Genomic DNA, 7,980 nt, shown 5'->3' on the forward strand with positions numbered 1-7,980 from the left:
TCTCTCTGTCAAATAAATAAATAAAATCTTTAAAAAAAAAATAAAGATAAATAAATAAAATTTAAAAATAAAAATAAATAAACCATTTAAAAATAACTTACCAATAATGGTCAAATCTAAAACCTTTTCTCAAATCTCATCCGTTTTGATCATTCTCCATCATATTGCTAATCTCCATCATATTGCTAATCACAGAACACCAATATACCCTAAGCACAAGGAGACCTAGGAGGCTTTGTTAGTATTTTCCGGCATTTTTCTTGTTCTGCCTCATATTAATTCACTTAAATATTAATTCAATATTTATCAAATGCTCATGTACAAGACATGGATTAAGCACCCTCTAACATATATTTCTCACATACACATCCCCCATACAAAACAAATTCCCTCGATTCAAGCCACTCTATTATGTGATTTCAAATTATATCTCCTATTTTAATTCCCATCACTTTACAGATTTGTTCTCCAGCATACTCTTTTCTTAGCTATTCTTTAAGGCTCAGTTCAATTTCTACTTTATCCTTTCTCCATACTTGTATAGAATTTACTATCTATAGCTGCACTGTCCAATATGAAAGCCATGTCACTACTAGGTACTTGAGGTTTAGCTAATCTGAATTGAGATGTGCTTTAAGTGTGGAACACACACTTTTGATTTTGAAGACTTGGCATGGGGGGGAAAGAAAGAATGTAAAATATCTCAATTGTATTTACATATTGAAAGAATGTTTTGAATATATTGCATTAAATAAACACATTAATAAAATTAATTTTACCTATTTTTTATTTTTTAACAAAGCTATAGAAAATTTTAAATCACATTTGTGGCTCAACGTATTTCTATTGGGCAGTGCTGCCCTATACAATCTATAAAAGCCCCACAAATTATTTTTTAATACATGCCATCCACCCAATGATAGTGTAAGAATTCAATTATTTTTTCCCTTTTATAGTGATTATTACATTAGGAATTACAGATAATAACTAAAGAGAATTAAGTGCCTATTTAATTTTAATATCATTTAAAAATATTTCTAACAAGGAAGCTTATGGCATTTCAAAGTATAAAAATATTTAAAAAGTTATTTAAAAAGTTGTTCTCTGATGGCTATAAATTGAAAATGTCATCTACATTTTATGTATATCCAATTTTGAGTTAAATGTCTCATCAGATAGTATTATTAAACCTGTAGCTTTTCTAATACCAGAAAGTATTAGTTCTGATTAACCTACGTTATTTTTCTTCTTGGTCACTCAGTAAAGGAAAAGGCAGCTTCCACTTTGACCAATATCATTGTACCAATATCTAGTAGCCAAGACAAAGAGCCTTTATATGGTGGTATGAATAAACAATGTGGGCAATAAGACACCGCCTGAAATAAGGGTAGGGAGAAAAATGCTTTTATAATGTTGTTTTATAAGTAGGAAATAAAACTTACAAATTGTAATAATTAGGTTAAAATATAGATAGAAAGGAGAGGAAGGCAGAATAGAAAGAACTTTTCTATAGAATCAAGATATGCCTATGTTCAAACTTGGCTGCTGTACCATTTACTATCTATGTGACCAGAGTCTGAGTTTGTTTCCTTGCATAAAAAATGGGAATATATGTATCAAGCATTATTATAAGAAATACACAGTAGATATTTAATTAATGTCAGTCTCATATCCTTTTCCTTTAATACTAATGACTACATAATGGTGATAAGATTATGGGTGACTTTTCCCCCATTCATTTTCCAAACTGCTGAAACTATTTTTAAGCATATATGAAACTTCTAATTTTTCATACTCACACCCCTCTGCATGTGAACTTAAAGTATTTACTAGCTTCCTTTTACAATTTTTTTTTAAAAGCTTAAAATTTGTGTTGGTGGTGGGAGAAGTAGGTGGTAAAAGAAAAATTAAAGAGAGAAGTAAGTTTAAGACTATATCAGCACAGACAAATACAAAACAAAGTACAGAGAGGAAAACAGCAAAAGGAAATGCTGTTTGAGGAAATTCCCCTGACTCAGACTAAGCAGTGAAAAAATAACATGCCTCTCCTCAATCTAGCTGCTGCTGAAGCTACTCTTCTCTCCTATCTGGGGTTTATATGTATATTCTGTACAAATACACACAGCCACTCACCCTCTTCTCTCTCCTAATGACCACCATCCTCATCGTCAAAAATTTAAAGGAGAGTAAAGAAATTCAGGATGTTTTAAAAAAGATAAACCAACACACTGGTTGGGAAATAACTTCACTAAAATGTACTCATTCCGAAGTGCATTTATTCATCAGCTGACCAGTAACAAAAGGGAATGTGTTCCTGAAATACTGAACCTGATTAATAGCTTTTGCTGCTAGAACTGGAGAAGGCAAACTTTGTTGCCTGCCTCTGACTTCCTAACAACCTTACCTTTGTAGACATGGGTCTAAAAAAGGAACAACAGCAAAAATATACAATTCCAAATCACTTGCAGGTGAAAATTCCAAGTTACTATAAAAAAAAAATTAAACAATAGTAACAGTAATAACTATTATTATAAAAGATAACATTTGTGTACCCATTGTGTACCAGAAAGCTAAGGACTTTACATGAATTGTGCAATGTAAATCTTAAGCTTCTATGAAGATATTACTGTTAAATCCTCTTGCTTAGTGCTCACACAGCTAGATTTTTTTTAAGTACTCTCTATGCCCAATGTAGAGAGTGGAGCCTGAACTCACAACCCCGACTCAAGAGTCACATGCTCCACCGACTGAGCCAGCCAGGCACCCCCACACAGCTAGATTTTAACCTCATCAGTTTTACTTCAAGGCTTACACTTTTAAACCTTATCTCATCCTGCCTCTTTATTCATAATTGCAAATGCAACTATGATTTCCTGTGTGTGTGTGTGTGTTTGTGTACGTATACACATTTATGTGTGTGTATGTATGTATTATTCAGTAAATCAACAGTAAGCAGCAGGCAATTAATTCCCACTTTGGCAAGGTTTAACCCACCTTCACAAACCATTCAACGGTTGGCAACCACTCCCTCCCCAATAAATGGTGTTTTGAAAATAATAGTTACATTTAACTTCTTCCTCAAGAAACTGATGAAAAAGATTTGCATTAAGCTTTCCAGTAAAAGGATAAACACCATGGAAGAAAGCATAAAAATGTTAATCTTTTATAAAAGTTAGATAAATAACTGATATAATATAGATATATATGCTTTGTAAACTGTAAAGTACTTTAATCCTAACACTTTATTAGGATTTTATTTTAAATTATCCATTTGGCTTCCAAATATTTAAATTTCTGGACTTCGTACAAAAAGTCTTTTAAAAACTTTTAAAAGCTATATATTCAACTTCAATGAATGATACACATACTAAAAGGCTTAATATCTAAAAATCGTATTTATCACTCTAACCAACTTCAACTGTACCACAATCTAGACTAATAGAATTAAATTGTAAGGAACAAATTACTCATCTATACTTTTTACAAAGTTACTTACAAGATCACAGTTCCTAGAATCCCAAATGAAATGGGAAGGCTATAGTTTGCAAACAGAAGGGGTAAAGCAAAGATTAGTAGAGGGAGAGTATAAAGGAAATATCTTAGAAACACTCATCTTAATCCAGCCTCACTTTCCTCCATTCGGGAGAAGTGTGCACTGCTGCTTCTATCCTGGCATGCTTCTTTTCTTCCCCCTGAAATCCTCTGCTTTTCTCCTCCTGGAAAGTCATCCACAGGACTTTTTGTTTTCCTTGCTAACATCTCTCAATTGTCAAAGGATGTCCTACCTTGAACTTAAAAGGACAAAAACATAGTAACTCCTCATAATTACGTAAGAGTTCCTAGTATATTCAGAGAATAGTAACTCCACAATTCAGATTTGGCAGCTCTTAGAAAAAATTTAACAATAGAGCAACTAAGACCCTAGAGATGAGAAAATACCTTTTTCATGGAGACCCCCATCTTCCTAAAGAAAAACTATGAATTGAATTTGCTGTTCTACCTTCTAGGTCTCCAGTGATCTTTATATTTGTTTTTAAGAGAAGAATAGAAATACTTCAGCCAACCAGCAGGGTGAGCTAGTGCTAGAATCAGATTGATTATTGTCGATTTTCTGAAAATTCAAAGATGTAAATGGTTTGTAATATTAAAAGCAACGATTTCCCTCTAATAAACCCAAATTAAAAGACAGTACTTCTAGAACTGCTTTAGTCATTGCTACATCTCATAACTTTGTAAATATTTACAAATTCCATCTACAAAATAATCTGTATAGGGATTAGTGATAATAAATGTAAAAAGTTAGCTCATCTGAATACCTATCCAAAATATCATAGTAGCTATCCCTTATTCTCATGTTTTATTGTATAAGGCTATCAATTAAAAAGTTAAAAGCACTTTTTTAAAAGGACTGCTAAAAATTAGGAATGGATAATTCATCATACCTATTTCTGAATTCAGGGCGAACTCCTACCTTAGGACTGTCTGAAAAGCAATCATGAGAAAAGTATTCCTACAAGAATAAGAAAAAGATCCACTCTTTTCCTTTGGAATCACACCCTGAGAAGAATCGAAATAAGTAACCCTAACTCTTAACAGTGTATCTCCGACAAACCTTATCTTTTCTATCAATTTCTCTAAACTGCAGGTATCCCCACCACTTCTAGTGAGTGTCCTTGACTCCCTTTTCTCCTCCTGCTACCCAATACAGTCTCAACTCAACCACATTTCAAAAACTCTCCCTCTTACAACTTGAATAACAAATTAAAACTGCAAAATGTTTAAGGTTTGCAGGTAACAGACTCACTTTGTAATTAAAAATCATCTGAGAGTAATCCTAATTATCATAAGACTAAAATGTAAGTAAATCCACTCGCACAGTGTTGAAAATTAAGAAATAGTTTATGAACTTTCTTAAAAATTCAATAATTTAAATGCACTTTAAATGACCCATAAAAGCTTTAAAACCTCAATACAATTTAACAAGTTTTTGTTATATTTGATATCCAAAGAAGTTAAAGAACTGTGGGGTCCTACCATAAATGATTTTGCTACTTGCTGAATTTCCTAACAGATCTTACAGATCTACTATTCAGTGGTCGTAGTAATCTTAACAAGTTGTTTTTAACAAGGGCCAATCTAAGTGGCATGTCCATTTACCAAAAAAAAAAAAAAAAAAAACTATTACAAAATGAAGGCACTGTATCATTGTTTTTGGCATCTCATTTCTTATGTAATAACTGGTAGTAATGACAGTTATTTCAAACTTACCAAGAAGTTCATCGAGCTGTTTGTTTCTTTAAATTTTTGGGGGTCAAGACTGCTTTTTGAAAAACTCCAAATTCAAAAACATTGCTCCAAAATTACTTGAAATGTCTGTATTTTGTATCTGGAATTATTTCACTGGAAGTCACTTTAAAAACTACATCGCCATATCATGTTAAATAACAGTTTTTAACTTACTGTCACAGAAGTTCTCATTAAAATAATAGTATCTAACAGATACTTTCAAACATACTCTCGTTTTATTTTTCAACCATTATTAGTTACAGAGTCACCTTCTCATCCCAGCAATGTGACCAATGAAAAGAGCAATGGGGTAGAAGTTGAAAAGACAATTTTCCATTATGCACTAACATAATCATATCTGGCCCTAAATATATCATAAAACAGTGGGTATAACTAGCTGTTCCCTGAGATTCCTTCCACTCTAACACTGCATGACTCAGTAATACATTTTGCCAATGTTAATGTATCTTCCATTCATTAATACAGTAAGATTGTTCTCTATTAGAAGAATTTAGCTAAAAGGGGGAAAATATATATCTGAAAGAAGCAAGGAAAATGAAAGTTTTAAGTTACATTAAAAAACTCAAATTTTAATTTGAACAGAGATCTAAAGTTAACGATCTAAATGTGTTTATCCCTTCAATCACATTATTTACTCTGTTAGTATGACCTGGCCAAAACAAAACATTAGTTGTTTCCAAGTTCTGTACTTCAAATGTTAATACAATATACAAACTATGATGTAGCCATAAGTGCAGTATAACGTTATATTAGAGTTCTAAAATTTACACTGCCATGATTTTAACAGCAATATACTTATCACTGCACCAACAGTGGTCAAGCCTTCATGTTTCACCCATTAAAATGTCTAAATTTTAACTTCCTCATAAAAACTAATTTTTTCTCACCAAAGCTACCAAGGCAGGATTACTGCCATCAAGTTCCCTGGATACTTACACACGACACTGTAGGCAAAGAGCAGGTTTCCTTTGAGTAACTTGAGTTGTCTATTTTTTGACATGCTTTCCTTCTTGAACCAAAGAAATGTAACTAAACTACTGCAGAGAAGCAATATACTATTAAGGCAAACCTAATCTATCAACCAGATGCAACAAGACTGGCATTAGTCGGAACTGGCCAGAAGAGATGATGGTGTTTTGGTATTTCTGTTGTAATTATTGACTTGTATACAAAACAGGATCATCATTTAGGCCCTCATTGTGTTTAGCCCCTTGTTGAGTACTTCTTAATGACCACACAAAATCTGAAGTCTAAACATAAAAGTTTTATAACAACTAAATTTATGTCAATATTACTCAGACAGTTCAAGAAAAGTTTTCCACTAATGTTGCTAAACCATGGATGGATCCCAACACGAGAGTCGTCTGTGGAAGTCTCGTAACAAGAAACCTTTAGCTCCACCACCTAAGTTTCCAATCACTGAGAAGGGTCTGGGACAACTCATCTTCAGGTTCACGGGAGAAGTGGAGCACACCTGCTTTCCTCTGGCAGAGATTAAGCTCCCAGGGACACAAAGGCCAGGGAATCAGACCTGGAGAAGCAAAAAGCTTTAGCTGAACACCCACCAAGCCCCTGGCAACCCAAACACTTTGGGCCATTTACCTCTTGCCGTTACTTCCCAGGCACCTAGCGGCATAAGATCTTGCAGAACAGGGGGAGGGGACGGCTCTGCGGTCCTGGTCCCCCGTTAGGGGAGGGGTGTGTACAGTTAATGCCAGAGCTGGCGCTTCTGGCCAAAACCGAGCAGCTCCGGAGAGGGGTTGGTGACTGCTCTCGGACCGCCCCGTTACTCAGTGCGTTGCAATGGCGACCGCCAGGCTCCCCAAGCCGCCTGATCTCGGCCCCTTCCCCCTACTGCTCACTGGCTGCTCGGCTGCATGTGACTAAACAAAACCCCCAATTCTAGTGCCCAGCTCAGCCCCTTTGTGTCCGCTACCGGATCCTCCGACGCCGCCGTGGAAAGGTTCCCCCCCCCCATTCTCCGCCGAGTCCCGCCCCGCGGCGGCGGCCGCCGCTCACCTCAGGCTCCGCCGCCCCCCGCGGCCGCTGCGGCCGCCGCCTCCCCGAACCCGGGACCCGGGCTCCTTGTGTAGCACCAACTCCGCCTCCTCGGCCGCCGCCGCCATCTTAGCCTGTGCGGCAAAACGCGTCCTTTTGGATGGTTGGGACCCAGCCTAGGGCGTAGCTCCCCGGGCCCGAGCGCCGAAGGTCGGGTCCCCCAAGTTCTTCCGCCACCCTCAGTCCCGCCGCCGCCACAGCCCAGAGGTCCGAAACCCACTCGAGTCCCGGAGAATCCGACCAAATAACCCCTGAAACTCACAGTTTGGTGCCGTGTGCGTCAAACCGGGGCGACGTTGGGAGCGCGCGGCGTCCCCGCGTCACACGCCGCTCTGTACGCTACTCGGCTCCAACGGCCCCCCTCCGCTCCCCGCTTTTCGCCTCCGGCCCCGGTTCCCACGGCGCAGGCGCGCTGCTTTCCCGCCTCTACCGAGCTGCGGGCCGCGGGGGCGGCCAGCGAGGAGCTCTTGGGCGGCTTTACTCTGATGGAGCGCCTGGGCCAATTAGGCAAACGGGGGCAGCAGAAACAGTGCACCACTGTTCTCGGGTGCCAGAAACCAAACAAGGTCACCTCCCCCAGCGCTGACCTAATCACTCTCAAGGAGGTTCCCGCCC

The 7,980-nt window shown here is 37.7% G+C and overlaps 1 protein-coding gene across 1 annotated transcript in view; it reads right to left on the reverse strand.

The window, feature by feature from the left end:
- Positions 1-7,677, reverse strand: part of ZNF644 (zinc finger protein 644) — a 102,085-nt gene extending 94,408 nt beyond the window's left edge. Inside the window, exon 1 of the mRNA XM_021690111.1 lies at positions 7,628-7,677. The gene's annotated coding sequence lies outside the window, so the exon portion shown is untranslated. The remainder of the gene's footprint in view (positions 1-7,627) is intronic.
- Positions 7,678-7,980: the final 303 nt, after the last annotated feature.

Source organism: Neomonachus schauinslandi, chromosome 4 (genome assembly GCF_002201575.2).
Source record: "Neomonachus schauinslandi chromosome 4, ASM220157v2, whole genome shotgun sequence".
Classification (NCBI taxonomy): Eukaryota; Metazoa; Chordata; class Mammalia; order Carnivora; family Phocidae; genus Neomonachus; species Neomonachus schauinslandi.